The sequence below is a fragment of the Pan paniscus genome, chromosome 1 (assembly GCF_029289425.2).
Source record: "Pan paniscus chromosome 1, NHGRI_mPanPan1-v2.0_pri, whole genome shotgun sequence".
NCBI classification, from domain to species: Eukaryota; Metazoa; Chordata; class Mammalia; order Primates; family Hominidae; genus Pan; species Pan paniscus.
The window spans coordinates 7967685-7993001 of NC_073249.2; the positions used below are offsets into that span (position 1 = coordinate 7967685).

At 39.2% G+C, this 25317-nt stretch overlaps 1 protein-coding gene across 8 annotated transcripts in view; it reads left to right on the forward strand.

Moving 5' to 3' along the window:
• Nucleotides 1–25317, forward strand: part of RGS7 (regulator of G protein signaling 7) — a 591371-nt gene that overhangs the window by 178826 nt on the left and 387228 nt on the right. The window contains exon 1 of one of the 8 annotated variants that reach the window (XM_063594528.1): nucleotides 1–25317. This exon is cut by the window's right edge and continues 19037 nt beyond it. The exons of the other annotated variants lie outside the window; for them this stretch is intronic. The gene's annotated coding sequence lies outside the window, so the exon portion shown is untranslated. 8 annotated transcript variants of the gene reach the window in all.

Here is a 25317-nt window from a genome sequence, read left to right on the forward strand (position 1 = left end):
TCTTGGGCCCTGGTTGTTTCTCTATGTTTAATCTCTCCCTGAGTGATCACAGCTGGTTCTATGGCTTCAAATGCATCCAAATTTTTACGATTCCCAAATTTATGTCTCTAACCCTCAACAATCTCAGCTGTCTCCTAGAATCTTTTCTTTTTCTTTTCTCTTTTTTACTTTTTAATTTTTTTAGAGACAGGGTCTTGCTTTGTTGCCCAGGCTGGAGTGCAGTGGCATCATCCTAGCTTATTGCAATCTAAAATTCCTGGGCTCAAGTTATCCTCCTGCCTCAGTCTCTCAAATAGCTGGGACTACAGATGCCTGTCACCGCACCCAACTAATTTTTTTTCTATCTTTTTTGTAGAGACAGGGTCTCACTATATTGCCCAGGCTTTTCTTGAACTCCTGGCCTCGAGCAATCCTCCTGCCTTGGCCTTCCAAAGTGCTGGGCTTACAGGAATGAGCCACCATGCCTTTCCTATCCTAGACTCCTGACTTATGTATCCAACTACCTAATTCACATATCTGTCTTTTTACCAGTAAGCATCTCAAACATAAGGCAACTCAGTTGGACCTCTGGATTCTTCTCGACCCTCCTTTTCCTCCCCACTTTTCCCTGACTCAGCAAATGACACTCTCCAATCAGTTGTTTAAGCTTAAGACTAAGACCTAGTAATTGGCTTTAATCACTCTCTCTTTCTCCATTCCCACCTCCCTTTCAGTCAACTAGGAAGTCTTGTTGTCTTTGTCTCCAAAAATGTATCTTGAATCTCCTCATTCCTCTACCTCCCCATTGCCACCTTTAGTCAAAACCACCAGGCTTTTTCACCTGAACTTCTGCAGTACCCAATTGAGTGTTCTCTCTGTCTCCACATTTGCTTCTGTGCTATTCATTCTGCACTCAACATGCACAGTCCTATTTTAATACTATTAATATCATTAGTCGCATCACTGTTTATAACCCTCAAGGGGCTTCTTACATTTACAATAAAACCCAAATTTATAAATATGGCCCTAGATGATCTGGCCAGTGGGGCCCCCTTTACTTCCATTTTCTGTTGTACACGCCATCCCTGTCTACGCTCCAGGCTCCTGTTCCTTATTTTCCTTGAACATGGGAAACACATTCCCTGCCTTGAGGCTTTTATACTTGCTGAACTCTCTCCATCAGATGTGCTTGCCTGGCCCTTTGCACGCTGGCTTCTTCTCGTCACTCCAGTGTCTGCTCACACATCACCTCTTCAGGGAGGCCTTCCTTGGCAAGCTCTGTGGAGTAGCCTACTGCTCTGTTACTTTATGACCTGATCTGATTTTACTTTCACAGACATTTTATTATCTCTTGATTGTTACAGGTGTCTTTCCTCCTGCACTAGAATGTAAGACCGTTGAGGGCAGGGCACTTGTTCATATTGTTCATGGTTCTCATCCAAGTCAATCAAGCAGAGCACACAGCAGGTGCTCAGTAAATGCTTCTTGCATAAACAGTTTTGCTCCATGCATGGCCTTAGGAGTCCGCTTCAGTTTTTCACTTTGGTGAGACGGTGACATATCAATTTTACTCATGGCCATTTTAGTGCTGGAAAGGCAGAAATGTCCTTTTGCTGAAGAGTGCCTCACGTCCAACCTCAGTATTTCTGAGGAGGAAAGCAGCACAGGAGGCTATCAGAGGAGCCCACCGTGAGGCCTTGGTCTTCTGTTTGTCCATCTTTCCCTCAGGTCATAAGTCTTCACAGCAGAGTCTGTTTCCTCATAAAGTTAATATTACAGTCAGCCATATCCAAGGCCCACCATTTCCTGTAATGGGGCTGACGGCAGAATGTGTGAGCTTTGACTACCCCAAATGCAGCATCTTTATGTAAAAATATAAGCCCCAGTGCCTTCTTTCCTGTGACATTGATTGAGCCCAAATCTCAGACTTTCATTTATTGTTTCTGGGTTTAGGATCCTCAGCCAATTAGAAAACTTTGTAAGACTCTTCTAGGCAACTAAAATGAGTCTAGAGGGAGTGGGGAAATGCACTTGAGGATTCTGGCTCAGAAGACACTGACCCAGAAATAACTATCAGCACTTTTCCCTTCATCCTTGAAGTGGGGGCTTAAGCAAGCAAGCAAACTAGTAACTCAGTTTTTAAAACAATGTCCTGGGTAGCTTCGGTCTTTCCAAAGCTCAGCTCTGATCATATCTAACTCCTGTTGAACATTTTCAAGGCTTTCTATGCTTCTCGATCCTATCTTAGGATAATGTTCCGGGACTCTTGACTTCTGGCCACAACTCCCCTTCACAACCTTATCTCCCATATTGTACTTAAAAGGAAGTCATAATAACAAAGGGGACCTGGGAGCAGGCTGCATCTGCTCTGTTACTGTCTAGGCAGATTAGCCAGTTGACTTAAGTGTTCATCATACACTCACAGGAACTCCTCTCATAGAAAGGTGGTAAGTCCGAGGTCCTATTTGTAAAGTGGCTATAGTGATAGTTCTTGCCTTATACTGATAGCACCTACTTTATAGCAGACCAAATAAGATACTGCATGTAAATTACTTGCAAAAAGAATCACTGCTCTTTAAATGTTTAGCTGTTCTTATTCGTTCACTATTCTTCTTAGCTAAATGGGCCTCTGCACTTGTCCCATACATTCCGTCTTGATGTGTTTGATTGTAGCTGTTCCTTTTTCCTGCAATGGTTTTTCCTCCTCCCCAACTATTGCTGCTCCCATCGCTAAATAAAGTTCAGTCTTCGTAGACATCTGATTTTTCCAGGTGTAACTCTGAGTGACAGCTGAAGCCCCTCTCCCTGCTCTGTGGTGGATTTCCCTCCACCGTGGCTCTGCACACTCCTTTTTGTGAATGCTTGTATTTCCCTAGTGCCCTCTTATGGTATTTATCATGGTCTGGCTAGCATTCTGGCATTGACACAGATGTCCACTTCCCTTCCTAGTCTCCAAGCATCTTGAGGCCTGCAACAACTCATAAACCTTGGAATAAAGCCTGGTCTTCCCTCTGCAGTGGTTGACCTCTTCTGTATGTGTGGAGTCCTAGGAGGCTATTCATGGAGCCTTGACCAAGGAAGCTGGCACTCAGAGAACCAGACAAGTCCCATCCAAATGTGTGATGGCTGAAGTATCTACACTGTAGCAGCGAACTCATCTCCCACCACTGACTTCTAAGCTTTGCTTTCAGTTATGTTATAAAAATGCTAGAGAATGTTATAGCTTCCAATGTGTAATAGGAGACAATGATCCCTTCTCTTTTCTCATATATCTCCCTTCTAAGATTTCCTGTGAGCCAGGAATAGTGGCTCATACCTGTAATCCCAGCACTTTGAGAGGCCAAGGCCAGTGGATCACAAGGTCAGGCATTCGAGACCAGCCTGGCCAACATAGTGAAACCCTGTCTCTACAAAAAATACAAAAAATTAGCCAAGCATGGTAGTGGGTGCCTGTAATCCCAGCTACTTAGGAGGCTGAGGCAGGAGAATCACTTGAACCTGGGAGGCGGAGGTTGTAGTGAGCCGAGATTGCGCCACTGCACTCCAGCTCAGGTGACAGTTTGGGACTCTGTCTCAAAAAAAAAAAACAACAACAAAATTCTGTGAATTGGAGTCTAGTAACACATAGAAAACATTTTCGCTTCTGAACACACTAGAAGGAGCTTTATAGTTTGTTTTTAAGTGTTCATCATACACTCACAGGACCACCTCTCATAGAAATACTCCTTCTGATCACAAAGGCATAGGGGAGAAGGAAGCAGTTGTCCCCAGATACGTACTTTTTGCTAACTTTTTGCAAATAGCCCAGTGTTGGGGTGTGTTCTAGCTTTGGATCCACTAGCTGTTTCCTCATGTGTAAAATGATAGCCCCCACATAAAAAGTGTTTGTTAAGGATTAAAATACTTCATAGAAAGCTCACAGCCCAGTGCCTGGCAAATAGAATGATTGAGTTGAGATCTTTAAAAATAAATGTGTGCTTTAGGTGTGACATGCAATGCACTGAGTTCTCAGCAGCATCAGTGCCTCCTCATTCTCATTCTGTGGATCTGAACCAATCAATTTCTTACTTGGTATTGGGAACAGAAGCATTAATCTCTGACAAAATCACAGTATGGACAAAGTCAAGTTTTCTTGTCCTGAAGTTTCTTGCATCCTGATTCTGGTTGTAACACATAGAAACTGCATTTGTGAATCAAGGTGGTGGGGTGCTTCAGTATCTGATTTTTAATTTTTTCAACCTGGGACCTCAAACAAGGCTGCAAGTAGAAAATTGGGTCTTGTCCTAGAACTGCTAAGAATTATTGGGCAAGTTTTCAACCTATTCATGAAAAAGAGCTGTTGCTCATATTTTTCTTTGGTTTATCTCCAGCAGACCTCAAGGTGGATAGCAAGTCCTATAATTCTCATTAAACACAGGAACCCAGCACATTTGGGAATGATTTGCATCTTTGACTGGTCAAACTCTGAATATCATGAGTGTTAGGTTAAAATGCAATCTGAAGCATGAATGGTGCTTTCACACTCATCCTTCTTCCAGGTAAAGTATGGGTAGGCGTGGTAGCTGAGTGTGTCCTGGAAGAATGGGAATATAGGGAAGATTTACTATAAAACTCTGGAATTCTCCAGCTTGACTATGGGAGGGTAGTAAGTGGTGGTAGGGGCAGGAAGCAAAGGTTAGTAATTTTCTTTTTATTTTTTATTTTAGAGACAAGGTCTTGCTCCTTGCCCAGGCTAGAGTACAATGGTGCTATCATGGCTGATTGCAGCCTCAAATTCCTAGGCTCAAGTGATCCTCTTGCCTCAGCTTCCTGAGTAGCTGGGACTACAGACACACAGCACCATGCCCAGCTAATTGTTTTTTGTAAAGACCAGGGTCTCACTGTGTTGCACAGGCTGGTCTTGAACTCCTGGGCTCAAGTAATCCTCCTGCCTTGATCTCCCAAAATTGTAGGATTACAGGTATGAGCCACCGTGTTTGGCAGGTAGTTTTCAGATTACCACTAAAATAGCTGCTCTAAATCCAAACAACCAGTTTCAGACTAATCAATCATGCTTTCTATATGCATTAAAATAAAAACTCTTCACTATTAAATTCCTAAACCATGTTTACATACATTATGATATTTGATATATATAACAACTCCGTGACCTAAGTAAGACAGGCAAGCCATCTTTATTTGTATAGGAAAAGAAAGTACAATGCAGGCAATCAAAGTATGAAGATTCACTGGAAGAAGTGAGCTAGAGTAGAGGTCAGAGGATGGAGTTCACAGAGTCACAGAGTAGGGCTCAGATCCTAGACCTTCACCTTGGAAACCAGTCACTTTGGTGAGCGATATAAAAACCTATGGGCCTCAGTTTATGCACCTGAAAAATTAGGATGATAATATTGATCATGAATTATTTATTACAAGGAAAATAATTTGGAAACTGTATTGAAGATACCAAGGTGGTCTAATCATGTCTTTAAAAAAAATTGCAATAGCTGCTCTATGCTTTCCTTTCTAGTTATGCCAAGCAAATTCCTCGGCTTTCTCTTGTTGCAAAAATTTGAGAGAAAGAAAACCTGACTTCTACAATTATTCTTAAAATTGTTTGCTTTTTGTGTTCCTTAAGAGAGTATTTCAAACTCTTGAGAAAAACAATAGCACAGTTACTGGTAAGTCATCTCCACTACTTATTGCATTCTCTTTGAACTTTGAAAATAAAATTTTCTTTCTTGCTGATTTTGTCCTTTTCTACTTTACAGAAACAGATGACTCATTTCTCAAGGGTTAAAGATGGCAACAATTTAAAGTTTTCAAAGTCACAAGCAAATTAACTGACATCAAAATCAAGGCTGACTTTAGACACACAACCAGATTTGTTTTGTCTTTGGGCTATCAATTCAAAGCCTGGACAATTCTTTCTAATGTGAGGCCAATTTGCTATCCCCCTAGCCTTAAACTACGAATGGTATCTTAATTTATTCTGTGAGTTTAAAGAAAAGGTACAAATTCCAATGGCTGTTTCATGCTGTTCTTTGCCCTCCTAGTCCTGTTAGCTAATGGATTTTAAGATGCTCTTATTTTTTTTCCTGAGTGACTGTAATTATTTCAAATATTGAACATAATACTTCTCTTATTTTACCATTTTACTATTTTTCTTTTGCATTTTCCTTATCCAAGTCGGTGTGTTCATTCATCCAAAAGCATAATCGGTGATGCCAAGAAAAACTCTGGATTTTAGATTGCCATGAGTGCTGTGCCTTTTTTAAAAAAAGAATAACTTGGCAGAATTAGGAAACAGAAGACAAAAATCAAAAAGTGCCTTGACAACACAGAATGACTGCATAAACAATGGGAATCATGGAAAAGCAACTTCTCATGTAATCTCTGGCAGAGAAATGCTGTGTTGCTAAGGACTTGTCTGAGCATAATCAGCTCACTTAACCTTTCTATTCCACAGTTTTCCATTTATTAAATAGTGAAAGTAATGCTCTTCTTTTTGGGTCGTTAAGTGGAATATTTTAAGAAGAGCACAGACACTAAATCTACACAATATCAAACAGGCCATTGAAGAAAGAAACAGAGTCAATCCTTTTGTTTCTCCACAGGATGCGTTAGCTCTGACTGATTTGATTTTTTTGTTTTGTTTTGTTTTTTCACCTGCTGAACTGAGAGATGAACAAAAAATTACAAAGTCATTTAAAGTATCTGGTTATGTGAGGAACATAGAGAGAGAGCTGGAGTTCTTCCCGTTCGTGGACCTGTGTCACTCACGGATAGGGTACAGACTTAATCCATCTATCTCTCAAAATACCCAAAGTATTCCCTGGTGTAATTCAATGGCAGGTAGTATTTCATTGTAAAGTGAGTTAAAATCCTCTAGGAATCACTTGTTACTAGAAAATCCACCTCCAGAAAAATTTTGAATCATGTTATAATTGTAGATTTACAGGCTTACCTAAACTGTCTGCCATTTTATTTTATGAAACCGTGGGTCATACGAATGCTCAATAAATGAGTAGATTGAATTAATAGATGGATAAATGAAAGAGCATTTATAGGAGTTAAAAGAACTGGGTGACTTACATGACTAAGGTTAAGTGACTGTGTCCGTTGCTTCAGTGGCACAATGGAAACAATGTCTGCCTTATGGAATTATGGTGAGAAATTAGGAAAAAACTTTAGAGACCACTATCGACTATTTAAATGTAATGTGATTTTTTTTAGTATGTTGGCATTTTATTTTTCCAACATTATGAACAAATGACATATTTGATAAATGAAATTTTGAAACGGTCACCTATTTAGGTAGTATTTAAAGATAACTCATTGGACAGAAAGATTTCTAAATATGGTATGTTTCTTTCCGTTTTAAATAGAACATAATGAACATAATTTAACCTTACTTTAATGACTCACGGCTATTATCACAAAGTGTGCAGCAAAGCAATAATTTTTTTCCTGATGATTAAAGTTTATAGGACTGATGGTGCCTACATTGAGATATTAAATGACTCCCGAGTGTTTTGCTTGTCTAATTAGATTATTCCTATCACCAATCACGTCTCACTATCCTAAAATGATGATATTATTGCTTCTACTATTGAGTCCTCTGTAGGCTTGGATGCAGTAGAGTTTAAAGAAGAAAACAGAAATCAAAGACTGTTAAGAATACTATTGGTTTACCTAAAATGCAACATAAATAATTTTTACCCCAGGAACTGGGGTGATTTTGTGTTTGTGCTACAAAAATAGAGTGAAATCTTTCCTACTGCCCAGCAAGTCACTTTCCGCACTGCTCCCTCCAGATCTCCATCAGCCTTTTGCACATCAGCTCTTATTTGTAATTGCATCATTGCTCTGCCAGGCTGCCTCTTCCATGACAACATGGTAGCCTTGAGGTCATAGACTATACACCCCACCACGGTGCCTCAGATACATAGTAAGTTTATAATATATGTTTATAAAAATAAATGCGTAAGAGATTTGCAGGCCTTCTTTCTCTGTTTCTGTCTCCGTATAAGGCTAATGTGTATCTCTTTAGGATGATTGAGAAGTTGTCTAGAATCTAAACACATTAAATCATGATTGTACCTAATTATAAAACTCAAGGTTGATTCATGCAGACTTTACTTCTAAAATATGTATTTTTTAATTTTAAAGAGTTATCATCCATTTGACAAATAAAAGGAAGTAGGCAGTAGAGAAAGGCATATAAATGAAAATTAAGTTTATCTGTTATTTCAAATCTTTGGGAAATAATTGAAAGCAAAAGTCGGAGTGGTGACTGGAACACATTGTACAGAAAAGTCTAAATGATACCCGTGATATATTTGATAATATGGAATTAGCACGTCAAGAGAATTCCAAAAGCAGAATATGAGATTGCTGCTGTCTCTGTTAGTCAATGGCCATAGTGATCTCCCACCATGCTGATGGACGGTGGCCCTTCTGAAAAGGGAGCCCAGGGTAGCTATCCCAGAGTCATTGTGAGATTTCATCAGGGATGTCTCTAAGATACCCACCAAGATTTGAGTATATTCTTTTATTGCTGCAGCTGTCTGTTCTCAGTTGAGGTAATGTCAGAAATTGGCTGGTTGAGAACCCTCCTAAGCATTGAGGATGCTTGTTATAAATGCACTCACACACGCATACGAACATACATAGGAAGAAACATAACCGATTTCTTACAAAGAAACAAGTACATATATGAAACACAATTGAATTTCTTCTGTTTAATAGGTAAATTCCTAATTTTATAACTAAGAAATGACCTCATCTTATACTAGCCATCAGTAAAGTCAAAGTAACAATATTCTGTTTTCAATTATAGCCTAAAGAAACACATATACAGGCCAGGTGCGGGTGGTTCATGCCTGTAATCCCAGCACTTTGGGAGGCCGAGGCAGGTGGATCACGAGGTCAGGAGTTCAAGACCAGCCTGGCCAAGATGGTGAAACCCCGTCTCTACTAAAAATACAAAAAAATTAGCCGGGTGTGGTGGTGGGTGACTGTAATCCCAGCTACTTGGGAGGCTGAGGCAGAGAATTGCTTGCACCCAGGAGGCAGTGGTTGCAGTGACCCAAGATGGCGCCACTGCACTCCAGCCTGGGAGACAGAGTGAGACTCTGTCTCAAAAAAAAAAAAAAAGAAACACACATACATAGACATACATTGTCACATTCACAGGCACTTGTGGATGAAAAAAGGACTTGATTTTCTTAAGGAGGATAAACTTAAGGAACATACACATATAGATACATGTATATCATTTTCTACATTGACATTTACATGTTAATGTATAAAACATATATATTACATGTGTGTATAAATGTATGTATAGTATCCTATTGCTGCAGAGCAAATTACTACAAACTTTTTAGTGACTTAAAAAAACCCGTTTATTACTTCACAGTTTTTGTGAGTCAGGAGGTCAGGAGTCTGGGGACAGTTTAGGTCCTCTGTTTAGGGTCTCACAAGGCTGAAATGAAGATGTCAACCAGGTGGCATTCTTATGTGAAGGCTCTGAGAGGAACGATCCACTTCCTGGCTTCTTCAGGTTATGGGCACAGTTCATCTCCTTGCAGCTATAGAAGTCATGGTGGCCTGCTTCCTCCAAACCAGCAATGGAGAGAGAGTAATTGCTGCCTGCAGTCTCTGACTTCTACCTCTGCTCATTGGGCTCTTGGCCTAGTTCTCTCTCTCTCTCACTCTATGTGTGTGTGTTGGGGAGGTGGGGAGGTGGGGGGAGAGACAGAGAGAGAGAGAAAGATGCTTTTTAAAGGGCCTGATTAGGTCAGACCCATGCAGTATATATATTCCTTTTTATTAACTCTATAGGGGCTCGAACAAAATCTACAAAATCCCCTAACCTTTGTGATATAACATAACATAGTCAGGGGAGTGATAACCCCATCAAGTTTGCCATATTCTCTTGTTGAAAGCAGGCCACAGGTCCAGCACACACTCGAGGGGAGGAGATTGCACAAAGATACTGATGCTGGGGCGGGAATCATGGGAGCCACCCTAGTGAGTATCTGCCATGCATATATTTCCAATTTCCCAGAGAAATTTCTATTTGTCAACTAACTTGATAAAAATAAGTATCACTTGTATTATCCATGAGATATAGATAATATTTTATTTTTCTCTTCTCTTCAATCTCATCAAATTTATCAAAAAATACTATGTTACCTCTAAAACCTATCAAAAATGTCCCCCCTTCATCCCTCCTGAATCCACCATATTTGCCGGCGCCATTTTCCACATGGCCTATACACCCATCCTCTTTCTCATCATTCCTTGCAGAGTTAAAAGTATTGTAACACAGCAGAGCCTATTGTGCTCAATGCTCGAAACCCTCTCATGGGTTGCTAGTGCATTTGGAGTAAAATTTAAGCTACTTTTAGTGGCCAAGAGTCCATACTGGTTAAGATAAGGTCATTTGTAAATAACAGAAATTCCAAATAAACAGTTTTCATTTTTTTCACAAGAGTCTTGAAGACATGCAGTCTGAAGGCTTTGCTCCAAGATGTTTTCAGTTGCCCCTTCCAGCTTCCATGACCACACCAACCCAGGAGTACAGACCTGGCTCTTTGTCCGAGGTAATATTTGGGTAACTGACAGCAGGAAAGAGGAAGGGGAAATATAAAAGAAGGATCAGGCCGGGCGTGGTGGTTCATCCCTGTAATCCCAGTACTTTGGGAGGCTGAGGCGGGAGGATCATGAGGTCAGGAGTTTGAGACGAGCCTGGCCAACATGGTGAAACCCCATCTCTACTAAAAATGCAAAAAATTAGCTGGGCGTGGTGGTGCGCACCTGTAATCCCAGCTACTCATGAGGCTGAGGCATGAGAATCGCTTGAACCAAGGAGGTGGAGGTTGCAGTGAGCTGAGATTGCGCCATTGCCCTCCAGCCTGGGTGACAGGGTGAGACTCGTCTCAAGAAAAAAAAAAAGAGGAGGACCAAAGAGTACAGCTGTCCCTGTGGAAATCTCCTGGATGATGCCACATGACACATTCGTTTTTACCACATTGGCCAGATCTTAGTCACATGACCCCACCGAATCTCAAGGAAGGCTGGGAAATTTGGCATTTATCCCAGGTGGCGTATGCTCAGTCAGAAGTTGGTGACTTTATTTACATTGAAAGATGAGAAGAACGAATACTGGAGGAAATCCAACAATCTGCTTCAGTCTGCCCCCGGCCAAACACGTATTTGTATGTATTCTTCACCCCACACATAACACACTCACCTGCTCCCAAAAGGAGGCAAGCCCGAAGATCTAACCAGTTACTGCATCTGAACTGAAGTCTAGAATGCCTGCGTCATTCACATCCTCCCCCCCGGGTCTGTGTATTGCTTTTCTTATTTTGGTGACTGATAAACTAAAAGACAGGTTATCCATGCGCTGTATTACCCCATATTCAATGGAGCAGTGGCACAGGAAACTGTAATAAAAACTCTCATTTGGAGAGGAAGAGGATGGGAAACACAGACCAGAAAGTATTTCATAGCAATTAACACATTTTACTGGTCAAGAATAACAGATTCCCATCGCTGGCAGTAGAGAATATGGGGTTTACTCCATGGGGCCTGATTCTGCCTTCTGGAAGGAATTCCATTGTTCGCTCTCTTTGTGCCCTCTGTCTCATCCCTTCAAGAGATTGTTCTTAGCACATTATTCATGACCTTACCCAAAAAAGGACATTGCAGAATATGCTGCTTTTGGCACTGCATATAGTCAGCATAAGCTTTGGGGCCCAGGGTTCTCTTGCAATCTGAAGACTGGCAGGGGCTTGAAGCTTGAAAATGTGGTTTATTGGATAGTACAGTCTTTCAAAAACTCAGAAGTCTTCTGATTAATTATTCACGATAATTCTGTCTGCAAATAACTATAGCTAAAGGCACTTTCTAGGAAGTTTTTACACCCAAAATCTCTGGCCCTGCCTATCTCAGCCTCGGTCAGCTACAGAGTGACTCTCTCCCTTCTGAAATCATAAACTTTTCCCCATTCTCAGCCTCAGCTCTTGTCCGTCAGGGTCATCCTTTCGCTTCCTGCCATCTCTGCACCTCAGATCTACTCCAGAGTCATTGATTCAATCTTATCTTATTACATTCTCTTCTCATTTGCTGGGCTCCAGCCACAGGGTCTTCTGATCAGTTCTTTGCATACGCTGACTTCTTTGTCTGCACGAGGTCACTGCTGTGTGCCGCTTCTCCCTGAAATGTTTTCCCTACTCATCCTGTTTTCTTCTTCCTATCCTTCAAGGACTGACTCCATTTCATTTTTCAGGTTCAACTGTCATCTATTAAGAGATGCTTTTCTGGCCACTATGTGTAAATCAGTCTCCTGTGTTTTTTATTTGAATTCTATCCCTGTTCCCCACCCCCAAATGTTCTCCAGACATGAGCTTCTCAGACATGAGCTTGCATCGGAATCACCTGGAGGGCTTATTACAATGCAGATTGCTGAGCCTGGTTCCCAGACTCTCAGATTCAGTAGATCTGAGGTTCTGAGGCGGGGCCTAAGAATTTGTGTTGCTAACAATTTCACAGTGGCCGATGCAGATGCTTCTGATCTGGGGGCCAAATTTTGAGAACTACTGCTGTTGGGTAAAAGCGTTTGAGGTTTGGTACCAGGTTGTCTTTTTCTTTTTTTTTTTTTCAGGGCTGGTTTTATTTATTTTTTATTATTATTATACTTTTAAGTTTTAGGGTACATGTGCACAATGTGCAGGTTAGTTACATATGTATACATGTGCCATGCTGGTGCGCTGCACCCACTAACTCGTCATCTAGCATTAGGTATATCTCCCAATACTATCCCTCCCCCCTCCCCCTACCCCACAACAATCCCCAGAGTGTGATGTTCCCCTTCCTGTGTCCATGTGTTCTCATTGTTCAATTCCCACCTATGAGTGAGAATATGCGGTGTTTGGTTTTTTGTTCTTGCGATAGTTTACTGAGAATGATGATTTCCAATTTCATCCATGTCCCTACAAAGGACATGAACTCATCATTTTTTATGGCTGCATAGTATTCCATGGTGTATATGTGCCACATTTTCTTAATCCAGTCTATCATTGTTGGACATTTGGGTTGGTTCCAAGTCTTTGCTGTTGTGAATAGTGCTGCAATAAACATACGTGTGCATGTGTCTAAATATTGTGTGCTTGACCCCTAGCATAGATTCTGTAACATGGTATGCAATCATTAAGTATTTGGGGAATGAATTATTAAATCGGTAGTTTAAGAAATGCATATTTGTGTATGCTACTTATCTTATGTAGTCTACTTCTGGAATGAGTGTTGGTTAAAAACATAAACTGCTGTGCCCAAGAATCAAGTCATATACCAATTTAGTTCCCATCTCATGCTGTGGTGTCAAGAGCTAAGTCTTCTAGCTCCTTGCCGAAGTTAAGTTCATCAAATGATGAGAACGCACATAGGGAAGGAGTGAGCCCTTACACAGGATCAGCTGAGGATTTGCTTGGAATGAGTTGGAAATGTGATGGATATGACAGCATGTGAATGACACAGTTCAGTTCTACGATTATGGTTATAGTCATTTGAGTTCTCTTGTGATGTTCAGATTATATAAGACCTTATGGGCAATTCTGAGAATAGTTCCCTAAATTTAGATTACTGAGAAAAAAGTTGCCTCGGTATTAGAATGTATTGATCTGAAGTACATATGAGCACATGCCACTTGCAAATCGGTGGCCTATGCGCAGAATCTGAGTAGGGGATGTGTTTTGTTGGCCTGCACAGTGTTTTTTAAACATGGAAAATTTCACATTAATGTTCAGACATCTGACTTCTCTAGAAAAATTGAAAGATGAGGTAAAGCTAGCAACAGTCTGCCAGACCTGGCCTATCTAGTTTGGTCAAGGACTCCTGTGATATTGTAGAATATATATTTGGTCTTTGATCCCATTTCCTAACATACAACTCCTAAAATCCTTAGAATCTCCGAAGTGATGTCTTTTTGTATGCTAATGAGTTGGCTGATGGCTGGCAGTCCCTAGGTGGCTTCAGGATGGGGACCGGACCCTGAAAAGACCAATGCATGATTGGAGGGCTGGGACTTTCAGCCCTACCCCTCAACTTCCAAGGAGGGGAAAGGGGCTGAAGGTTAAGTTGACCACCAATGGCCAAAGGTTTAGTCAATCATGCTTACATAATGAAGCTTAAAAAAAAAAAAGAGGATAGGGTTCTGAGAGCTTCTGGATAGCTGAACATGTGGCAGTTCCTGGAGGGTGGAGCCATTCAGGAAGGGCATGGAAGCTCCACAACCCTTCCTCCATACCTCACCCTATGCAACTCTTCACCTGTATCCTTTGTAATGTCCTTTATAATAAACCAGTAAGCATAAGTGTTCCCTAGGTTCAGAAAGCCACTCTAGCAAATTAATTGAACTCAAGCAGGGGATCATGGGATCTCTAATTTCCAGCTGGTCCGTCAGAAGCACAGGTGAAATAAACTGGGACTTGCAATTCGCGTCAGAAGCAAGGGGCATTCTTGGGGACTGAGCCCTCAACCTGTGGGATCTGACGCTATCTCCAGGAAGAGAGTGTCAGAGTGGAACTGAATTAGAGGACATCCAGCTTCAGTCTGCTGCAAAATTGATGGCTTGCTTGTTGGTGAGGAGAAATTCCCATACATTAGGTCAAAGAAGTTATCTGTGTTAATTGTTGTTGAGTGAGAGAATAGAAAAAAACAAACAAAAAACAAACAAACAAAAAAACACTTCTCATGTGTTTTTTTCCACTCACAGCTTCTCAAGAGGGACAGTCACCCGACTCCTCATCTTATTCCTGGCTTTCATTAATTTGTTTCTTGCCTGGCCCTCCTGTAGACAACTGAGTTTTCAAGCTGTCACTGTGTTGCATAATAAACGTTAGTGAACACATGCTGTGTATCAGGAACTGAAACTGGATATGAGGAGTAGATTGAGACAATCCTAGCCCTCCACCAGCATATAGTCTATTGGGAGAGACAGGCAGTGAAGCAAATAATTATAATGTTAATAGCACTATAATGGAGATTTGCATAAAGTATTATGAAAGTTACTGCTAATTAATTATTGCAAAGAATCAGGAGAGAAAAAAATGATCCAAGGATTTATTTTATGTTTTCTTAGATGAGATGTCATAAATATGAGGGAAGATAAAAAATACAGAATGAGTCTTAGCAAAGTGCATGATTTCCACTAGGCTTTTTCTTTATTATTTTAAAATTATTTAAAAGTAGGTATCTTGCATATTGAAAACATTTAGTTTCTGCTCCCCTTTATCTTTACCGAGTATTGCAATAAGATAACAAGGCTATCAATTCTGTTATTTTTCTTTCTTCATGGTGTCAAGCACATGATACATAATTTTGTTTCAGATTATTGCTTTATGAGTGTCACATAAACAAATAATAATTTAAAAAATTGAATAAAGCACTACCACCACCATCATCAATAAGAATTATATTTGGCCAACATTGTTTTTGTTTTACCTGAGTCTGACCTACGAGACACTCCATCAACTATTTGTTTTCCTTTTCAGGATCATTGTTTTTAACCTGAATGTTTGAAACATGACAAGTACCTGGGTAATTATGACAGAAGTACTATTTCATGTACGATTTGGCGCATATAGGAACATGTAGGAAAACTGTAATTTAGGATGATAATCAGGCTCCTTTCTGCTTCTGACCTCTGCCCAAAGGAATAGTCATTACCTTCTAAAATAATGCACCTGATTATCTATGCGAGTTACTGATGGAAAAAGGATGAAGCACCAGAACCATCACTTAGAAGTACTCAGGCTGCTTAAAGTCTTTGGATGTTATGCAAATAGATTTTTCTACTTGAGGATATCTTGAGCAATATGGTAGTGTAACCACCTAGTGGGTTTATTTTGCCTATTGCCCAGAGAGAGCTGATTTATCAGGAAAGGAGAATTGAAATTGAGAAAGAATTTGATTAATGCAGAGCTGGCCGAACAGGAGACCAGAGTTTTATTATTACTGAAGTCAAATTTGGAGACTAGGGTTTTTCAAGTATAGTTGGTGGGTAAGGGGCCTGAGAGTGGGAGTGCTGACTGGTTGGGTCAGAGATGAACTCATGGGGAGTGGAAGCTGTCCCCTTGTGCTGAGTCAGTTCCTGGGTGGGGACCACAAAACCAGATGAGCCACTTTATCTATCTGGGTGGCACCAGGTGATCCATCAAGTATAGAGTCTGAAAAATATTTCTAGTACCAATCTTAGGTTTTACAATAGTGACATTACTTAGAAACAAATCTAAGAATAAGAAGAAAACAAGGAGAATGTCCCCTTTTCAGGTACTCCGTAGGTTTTATGGCACCTCTACTTGCCCTAGTTTATATACAATGGAAATAATATGGTCTTTGTGCACATTTACATTAAGGGAAAAAGTTGTAAGGTCTACCTGCAAACTATAGAGTTCCTAGGTTCTATTTCTTTTCTGTTTTCTTTTCTGCCTGATTTAAATCTGTTACTTTTCTACTGAGATAAAAAAAAAAAAAACCACTGTTATCTAACAGTGATTTTTTTTGCAAGCTGGTATTTGTCTCATCGCTAAAGTACTGAAGTAATAGCTATGAGAACTTTGTGTGTGTGTGTGTGTGTGTGTGTGTGTGTGTATATTTAACGGCCTTTATAATAGACATATAATTTTATGTTCAATTGGCAATTGAATTCATTTTAATTTCCCTGTAGCACACCAGACTTTCTCTTCTGACTTTATGATGTAATCTTGCTATCTGATTTTCACCTGAGTTGCCTTTAATATGCAAATGTAAGGCCATTTAGCTGACAACTGCCTAGGGTAAGATTTAAAACAAAGTGGAAAAAAACAAGGTCTTCATCAGTCCCTGTGATGTGCTTCTATTGGCATGCCTAATACGTCTGTATGTTTATATGCATGTACATAATATTTTCAATACTAAAAATATATAAAGAGCTCTAAATAATGGGCTTAAAAATATATAAAAGTGTTTAAAGTCAGATACTTAAGAGACTCAGCAAATGCTTTTTCAAGTTCGCGTGACTTAAGTAAAACCTTTACCAAATAAGCCGGCTTTAAAATTATTGGTAAAATAATATCAGCAATGTCTTTAGAGTTGTTAGCATTTTGTTTGCATCTATTGATCAAGTAGTTTCATGTTCATTCCCACAGAATACTATACAATTTGCCATAAGGGTTATAAACTATAAAAACCAGCCCCAGACAGAATGATCTTTGCTTGGATATGCTTATGAAATATTATTGGCTTAAATGAAGACAGCTAAATACTCAGTTATTGGTATAAGTACCCTTAAATTTGAGCATAAGTTTTATTACTTAAGTACCTGAAATTACCAGCTATAAAAATGCTAATTAGGAAAATAGCTTTAAACATCAGCTATCACAGTTTTTTTTTTTTTTTTTTTTTTTGGTAAATAATCTAGGTAGACTACTAAATTAATCAGGTAAATGTAATGAAATAAATGCTTCTAAACAAACTTGTTATAATTTAGGATCTAGGATATTAATTGATATTAAGTATCTGGGCAATTTCCAATTTAAGAATTATAGGAAAACATTTTTTAAAAACTGTTCTTATTAAAGGTAAAATATCTTCATCTAATTCAAAGCTTATTTAAGGGTTATGTATAAAACAAGGTAAAGAAATCAGGAAATAAGAGATGTAAAGAAAGTTAAAGACATAAAGAGGTATTTTTGGTAAGGAAGGTAAAAGGAAATTAATTTTATATAAGAAAAAATCTTGTATAGTGAATTTTTGCCCTAAAATAAGATAACTGGGTTATTCAAGAAAGAGAGATATTTAAGGTAAAACAGAGAGTGTAACCATTGTGAATGGTCTATGTAAGTCATAATAAGGGTAGCAAGAAGGAATTTTTAAAGGGGTTGTATAATTTGGTTGGGTATGATTAAAGGAAATCATAATCTTTCTAGAGATGGGTCTTTAATATTTAGAAAAAATGCACTAATACAAAATTAAATAATTGGCTAAAACAAGATTTTATTACAAAGTTTGAATTTTTTTTTTCTTTTTTTTTTTTTTTGAGACAGAGTCGCACTCTGTTACCCAGGCTGGAGTGCAATGGCGCGATCTCAGCTCACTGCAACGTCAGCCTCCTGGGTTCAAGCAATTCTTCTGCCTCAGCCTTCCTAGTAGCTGGGACTACAGGCGCTTACCACCATGCCTGGCTAATTTTTGTATTTTTAGTAGAGATGGGGTTTCGCCATCTTGGCCAGGCTGGTCTTGAACTCCTGACCTCAGGTGATCCACCCGCCTCGGCCTCCCAAAGTACTGAGACTACAGGCGTGAACCACCGCGCCCGGGTATTGACTTATTTTTAATGCAAAAAGTTCTTAAATTTTAAAAATCTATAATCTGTTTCCTTTAACATTCTACAGGTTGACATCTTACACTCTTTCAATCTTTTGAAAAGGCCTTAAATGATGGCTCTCTCCTTCACCTTTTGTTGGCTCCTGTAACTTTTACTACTTATCTAAAGTAAGGGAGAAAAATGGTTTTCGAAAACAGGCAAATAAAGTATCTTTTGAACATGCCTTTTATTCTGCATGCCTATTATATCTCTGTCTTTATATGTGTCATGTAGAAGTGATATTTTACTACCAAAATACATTAAAGAGCTCTAATGAAGTAACTTAGAAAATGTAAGTGCTTATCAGATTGGAAAAAGCTAGCTCAGATGCTTTTTAATTTACATAACCTTGGTAATCTTTGGTAAACAGTTATTTGGTAAACTTAATCTCAAAACTCCCCAGTAATTTAAAAATCTTAAAGTCATGTTTGAAACCCTCAGGTTTTTTTTCCCCCTCACTGGAAATTTGGCTTACTAAAAGTTAAAATAGCAGAAGCATAAAATAGGCTTTTGTTAAAATTTTATAAAACACAAGGATGTCACTTTTCAAAAAAAAAATGTAATGTTTTTGGTTAAGAAACTATTTAAGAGTTGTTTTATAATGAAGGAAATTATACAGAGAAACCTAAATGGATTAAAAAAAAAAAAAAGCTACAGCAACAGAAGTTAACTCTGAGTCCTGTGGTTACCAAGAAAATAGTCGCTATGGAGGAAGGATAAAAACAAGTAACTATTTAAAACCAAAGGGTGTAATGTAAAGGAATTGCTCTATTTTGTAGGTTGGTATCATTCAGCTTCATTAAAAAAAATTCTTTAGTGGATTATAAAAATAACCACTTTAAGGACAAAATTCTTAATTTTAAATTCTACAGAATTAAGAGCTTGTTTGAATTAATGCAGGGCCCACAGCTCAATACCAAACAGTCACCGAGTATATGTGATCCAAATGCATAGGGGGTTGTCCCTGAGAAAGCAATCAGCCTGGTGGGCCAGACAGTGCCATTATAAGGTCTGTTTGCCCTGAGAAGGGGACTGCCCAACTCTCCCTATAAAATACCAAGTAAAGTACCACAGATGATGCATGTTTCATACGCAAGCCATGTTGGACTAGCTTTTTGATAACTGGGATATCCTCCCGTGGCAGGCCAGGCCTCATTAACACAGGCCTCCGTTACAACTGTCCCAGCACTGACTGAGCAGCTAGGTTAAACATCAAAAGCTGATTGAGCCAGTATCCTTATACAAAGGCTGGAATGTAACAAAGAGCCCACCAAGAGTTTCGCCTAGGCTTTTCCTGGGCCTTGTAGCATGAGAAGATAATGAAGAAATTCTTAACAGGACCCTTTTAGGATTAAACAAGTTTTATTGGGGGTCTGAAGAAACTCCCCAGGCCTCCACAAACAAGTTTATTGGGGTGTAAAGGAACTCCCCAAACCTTTATGATTTAGCAGGTGACAAGATAAGGGTAATCACCCCAGCAACTAGACCCATTTAGATTAAGTAAATTTAGTGAGGCTCCAGAAGATCTTCAGGACTCAGACCTTAGTTGTACATTAAAAGATGTTAATCACTTATGTCTTTAGATGAGTGCACACTTACACGCAGACATATAGCTTAGACGATATATAAGCTCTGGAAGACTTTGTAACTTTGAGTTGGCCTGGCAATAATTTCCAGGCTTTCTCCCTGTAACCAGTTGCAGAAAACAAAAATTCTCTTCCTCTCCTAGTTCATCTGCATCTCATTATTGGGCCACAAGAAATAGCAACCCAACTATTTGGGTTGCTATTTTTAAATTGTTGGGTCCAGGAACACTCCCACCAAATAATGTCCATTACACAGGTCCTAGTAAATTTGGAGGTTAAGGGAGCCCCTTTTGCATGGGTGCCCCTCCCACAGAATCATAGATCTGTTTAAGAAGCTTTATCAAATCTGCTGTCCCTCACAGATCTTACAGATACAGCTTCCTGCTGGGAACCAAACTCTTTTCACCAGAAAAGGTAAAATGGTCTTGGGGTAAAAAAGGCTTCCTGGGACCAGAACATGAAAATATACAAGTTAATAAAATTATAAAATGTGAGATGTTTAAACAAGCTTTATGCAAGGTAGTTGTAAACCCTTTTACCTAAATGTCTTATGAAAATGGGTGCTCTATCTACCTGGGGGATGCTTTCCCCTTTCTGGTACTATAAAACTGAGGACATGTAAATCTGCTCATGGAAATCCTCCACTGCATAGCCTTTTGTGTGAAGCTTTTATCGGGGCTGATGGCAAAAACTGTGAGTGCTTTTCAATAACAATGACTGAACTAGGGAAGTTCTACTTGATAGGGCATTTACTCCCTTGTTATAGAATATTAACTGAAGCTACCCCTATACTATGGAAATAATGTTTCCCAAAAGGTTCCATGATAAAATAAAAATAGTTTACATAAAATCTTGCTGCCTAATAAGCAGAGAACCTCTTTTGTAGGACTAATTGTGAGGAGCTGCTAAATTCTACTTAAATGGCATTTCCAAGATAAACAAACATCTTGTTTTAAAAGCTGCTGCTCTGGTTAAAGAAGGGTCACGGAAATCTTTTTAAGTTAATTTGGGTAAAGTATGTTTTAGTAAGCAAATTTACCTTTCTGAGTCCTCCAAAATTCAGATTGTAATTTTATGGCAATATAGTTGTCTGCATAAGTTCAATAATAGTTTTTTTAAACAAGTGGAGACACTGGTTATTTCGCCAAGACTGAAGCTAAAATAGCCTATTTTTAGGTAAAGTTTCAGCAAAACCAACTTTAAAAGGAATCTATATGGCCAGTTTCTTGCTGTATTTTATGCAAATAATCAGGCAAGCTTAATAAGCCTAAAACTAACCTTGCACACAAATTGACCTTGCTATCATATTCCCTTTAATAAAAAAGGCAGCTAAAAATATTTTCAAGGATAAAGCGTTAACACTTAATACTAGATTTCAGCTCTAACTTTTTGAGTGCAGATTAAAGCATTATTTCTTGCCAACAATAATCCTCTAGAAAGGGCCAGTTTATAATTTTTCATCATATTTTTAGTTGGTGCCCAAATGGAATAGTTCCTTTTTCTGTTCTGGCATACAAACTACTCTTAAAATTGTCAAAGTATAAATATTAGTTATCTCTTTTGGTTATACTTCCAAGGAAACAAAAATCACGGTATTCCGAAGACCAGAGATGTGACTCTCCCTCATAGGGCATCCCACTGGGCCCGGATCTGTTTCACTGCGAATGCTTTGGTGCTACAACTATGCAAGCTGCCTCCCTCTGGGCCCAGGGACTATCGCAGAAGAGGTGGGCGTGTAAGACTGTAAGGGCCAGTTTTGAGGGATAACATTAAGACATGATCAAACCCTCCAAATCATGAAGGGGGTACAACAAAAACCTAAACCGCTGGTAAAACAAGTTTAGTTGCCTTCTAAACTATCATGTGTCACTTTTGCCTCCACCCCAACCATAAAAATTTCCTGTTTATTGTAAAATTAAAAGAAAATATTTACTAACAGGATAAAATACTTTGTAACAAAGCCTACTGGGTATAATACTCCCAGTTAAGAGTTGTGAAGCTAAATCTGTCTCTGTGTTTTTTTCATTTTTCGGAACAATGTTTACGTTTTGTATAGCTAATTGCTCTAAGTCTGTAACAAAAACCAAGCTCACAGAAGCTCAACACATAGAAGGTAAAATAAGTCGATCTTGTAACTTTTCCTTTTGGTTTTTCTGTTGGCCTTCTTACTTAAAATAATAATTTTAGGTATTTCTTACTTTAAGTACATTCTGTTACTACAAATGCCTATCCACATCCATTCCTATCTGGCCTCGAACAATTAATTGGCTGTAAGTCTTCTGACTCTGACGGCCCTCAGCCATAGGAAGTCCTGCCAGGGAAAAAATGACACTGTAGAATTAGCTGACTTGTCCTGTGACAAAACCTCCTCCCTCCCAAATGCCAGCATATAGTGCAATACAAAAGTGGTGGGAAAAATAATTTGTCTGTTGTTAACAAGTTTATATCAATCTAAACACTGAGGACCAGGTGTTTCTCGCATTTAATTTACACCCCCCTCTGGATGCTATACCTATAGAGATAAATTGGCCATAAGAGATTACATTTATTAAATTCTAATTTAATGTTGGTCCCACAATTTCCAAATAGGATGTTTCACGGGGTTCAAATAACCCTTAATAAGGAGGGTAAACACATTAAGTCTGATCAAAGAATATGATGATGCATGCAGGATTTTTTTTTTTTTTCTGGCTGATTGGGTTGTTTACTGCCCTCTGATTCTACCTATAACCTTCGATGCCCAAATCTTGAGTATCTTTATGATATTTGTTACTATTTAACATTAGACATTTCTTGTAAATATTATACCAGATACAGCAGAAGGAAAGGCACAGTTAAGGACCCGGATCATGATAGCTCAGAAAATAGATCTGATCTGGGATGTTTTTTCTTAGACTAAACCCTAGGCCTGACTCATCTCACCCCTTAAACAATTGGCTATGACATCAGGTCAGACAATGTCCTCCCCGCATTATCCAAATTGCTAATATCTAAAACTATGACCATCAAATCAGAGGACTCTAGGAACAAACCTTCCTAGCACATGGGACCCTACCAGATGGCCAAGTCAGACAACTCTAGGAATGAGCCTTCCTAGCGCCGTCGGACTTGCTGCTGTTGTTGGTCTGCACATGCATTCTATGAAATGCTTTTTGGCCGAGAGAGGGAACTGAGGACTGAGCTCTGATTTTTTTTTATCTTGCCCTTCCTTTCTAAGGGGTCTGGGAAGTCATGCCCCGCAAACCATAAATTCTTATCAGATGGGTTTTATTTAACCCTTTATATAGTGACTTACTTTCCAGTCTGACTCTGGCATAGCAAGGGAAAAAATCAAAATGTTTTACCCCAAAATATATTTTCTTGCCATACCTTGGAATTGCCCTGCAAAGTCTCTTGTGGGAAAAATCCATGTTCTATAGAGAATTCCCTTTCCCTTTTGTTTTCCTTTCTTCCTTTCCAGATCCAGGAGATAATCAACCAAGAGCCAGGCACCCTTTTAAGTCTGATAAGAAACCTGCTCTCTCTGAAGTCTGCTATCTGAGAGCTTCCTCTACACAATAAAACTTGGTCTCCACAATCCTTTATCTTAATCTGAACATTTCCTTTGATCCCAGTTCTTCAGATAAACTCAACCAATTGTCAACCAGAAAATGTTTAAATTTACCTATGGCCTGGAAGCCCCCACTTTGAGTTGTCCCGCCTTTCTGAACAAAACCAATGCATTTCTTAAATGTATTTGATTGATGTCTCATGCCTCCCTAAAATATGTAAAACCAAACTGTACCTGGACCAACTTCGGTAGATGTTCTCAGGCCCTCCTGAGGGCTGTGTTACGGACCATGGTCACTCATATTTGGCTCAGAATAAATCTCTTAAAATATTTTACAGAGTTTGACTGTTTTCATCAACAGGCCCACCAACAGAGAATTTTTACCAAAATGAAAACGAGATGTTAAGTGTAATTCCTAGGGTCCAAGCATTTTGATGTGTTCTTAAAGTGACCACCCATGCCATCTTCTTGATTTTGTATGTCTCTTAACTACCTGTGCTTCAGACCCCCCTACACGAAAGTATCCCTCTACTTTTTTAACTTCCCTGCATCATTAATCATTGTTTATACCTTCAGCCAGTGTATTCTCTTGGTCATGAATGCTTATGTTATTTTTGCTTTATGTCCCTTTTTCTGTATAAAAAGAATCATTTTTTTCTTATGTGAGAAGATAACAATAAGAATCTAATAAAGGCCAGTAAATAATTAAATATATATTGTTATTAGATTATTGTTATCAGTTCAGTAGAGACCATCGCTTAAAACTTCATAAAAATATGGCAAATATTTCTGGAAAATCAAGCTCTTGAAAAATGTAAGTTACCAAGCATTATTTCGTGCTTCACATTTTCAAGGCAGTGTGCACTCATCTGATGTAGCATATTGCTTTAAGAGTTAGTGATATCTGGTGTGTCTGGGTGCCCTGAGAACCGGGGAGCCTGTCGATCTGATAAGGAGATCGTATTGAGTGTGTTGATCAAAGTCCTCCTGTGCTTTTTATTCTTTTATGGTCAGCACACTGGAAGGATTGTTATGACTAGAATCGACCATTGTGTTTAAATTTCCAAAGGAGCCAGTATTCTTTGATGTTCTGTTGTCCAGTTCACGCGTAACTGGTAGCTCACCAAAATGATATTTTATTTAAAGAAAGGTAAGCCTTCAGCAAACCCTACCAAGATAATAGCAAAGTCATTGGTTAAAAAAAAAAAAAAAATCATTGACCTTCAGGATATCTATTCTGTCTTGTTCAAATAAAAGTTCCAATTTGATTTGAATTGGTTTCAGAAGATGTGAATGGGAGGCAGAGCAGAGTGCCTGGGGCTGCCAGGGACTGGTTTGTCTTCCTCCCAAGAAGTTAGTGAGTGTGGCTTCATTGTGGTCCATCCACAGTGCTCCAGGGCCTGGCCTGGTCTTGTAGACTCAGACCCCTGATTTGGTTAACACACTGAGAGTCATCCCGTCCCTCAGCATGTAAATACACATCATCCCAGCTCATAATCATATCATCCCAGCTCTGCTCTAAAGCAGAGCAGAACATATTAATTTGGAGTAAAGAAAGTAATTGGCAAGGGTGCCAGAAACTTGTGTCTTTCAGTTAAACTGTCTCTGCAGAAAAAAATACATAAGAAGAAAGCAGGTTGGTGACCCTTTTAGGGGCCAGGAGAAAACTTCCTTCTTGCCCTCTGAAGGTGTGCTAAAAAAAAACTAGTGGACAAAAGGCAGATTCATTGGAGGAAAAGCGGACAAATTTTTTAACATGTGCATGGGGGAAAACTGCAGAGTGGTTATCGCAACTCCCCAATGGG